This window comes from Cucurbita pepo, chromosome LG03 (assembly GCF_002806865.2).
Source record: "Cucurbita pepo subsp. pepo cultivar mu-cu-16 chromosome LG03, ASM280686v2, whole genome shotgun sequence".
NCBI lineage: Eukaryota > Viridiplantae > Streptophyta > Magnoliopsida > Cucurbitales > Cucurbitaceae > Cucurbita > Cucurbita pepo.
Window position 1 is genome coordinate 3,298,565 of NC_036640.1, and position 1,024 is coordinate 3,299,588.

Below are 1,024 nucleotides of genomic sequence, written 5' to 3' on the forward strand. Positions count from 1 at the left end.
ATATATATATATATATATATATATATATATATATATATATATATATATTCTGATGGTTGACTTTGCACCAAAAACTAGATCTAGGCGGTCGGGTTGGAAGACAAGCCACTGAGATTGAAACACATGGCAAGTGTCGGATCTAAAGAAGTCAAAACATTAAAGTATTGAAGATGTATCGTCCAGATGCGTCTCTTAACTCTGTGTTGCATGTGACTGCATGCTTGTTTTAAATTCTTTTGACATTTTGTCAAATCATGTTTAATCAACATAATTTGTTTGAAAATGTATAATAGGAGAGACGATAAATTGTCATTTTTTCTTACCCAAATTATATGTTATCAATTTCGTCGTTTATTATTTGTTAACTTATAACATTACTTTTTAAATTTTTTTAGAGGATAAAAAATTTCTAAGGATAAGTTAAAATAAAATTGAAACTATGGAATAAATAGACCAATCTCATAACATTTCAAATTATTAAAAGAGGTGGATTTGACATCAAAATATATTTTATTCAATGTTTTAATTAATGAGTTCGACTTGTTCATGACATGTGTTCAAATTCATAATAGTTCATCCAATTTACAATAACTTTTTTTTTAAAAATTTAATATACATGAGATTTTAAATCGGAACTCTTTGCATGATTCGACTACCCGATGGTCCCAACACAAGTTTCTATGTATGTTATGTTCTCAATCATATATATTCTAGGAAAATTATCTGGAGGTCATTGAACATAAAATTGCTCTAAAATAAAATATGTGTTTTAACCTGTATAAAGTCATTGAAAAAAAAGTGCACATTGTTAGTATAGGTAGAGATTTTAATTCTTTTAAGCGTTTAGTCAATCTTATTCTCATGATCATTCTCAATCGTATGTGGTCAAGATTTATTCATTTATTCGAGTGTCACGAAATATATATTATATCGAGCTAGATTCTATTTAAAATAATAACATATATATATATATATATATATATATATATATATATATATATATATATATATATATATATATATA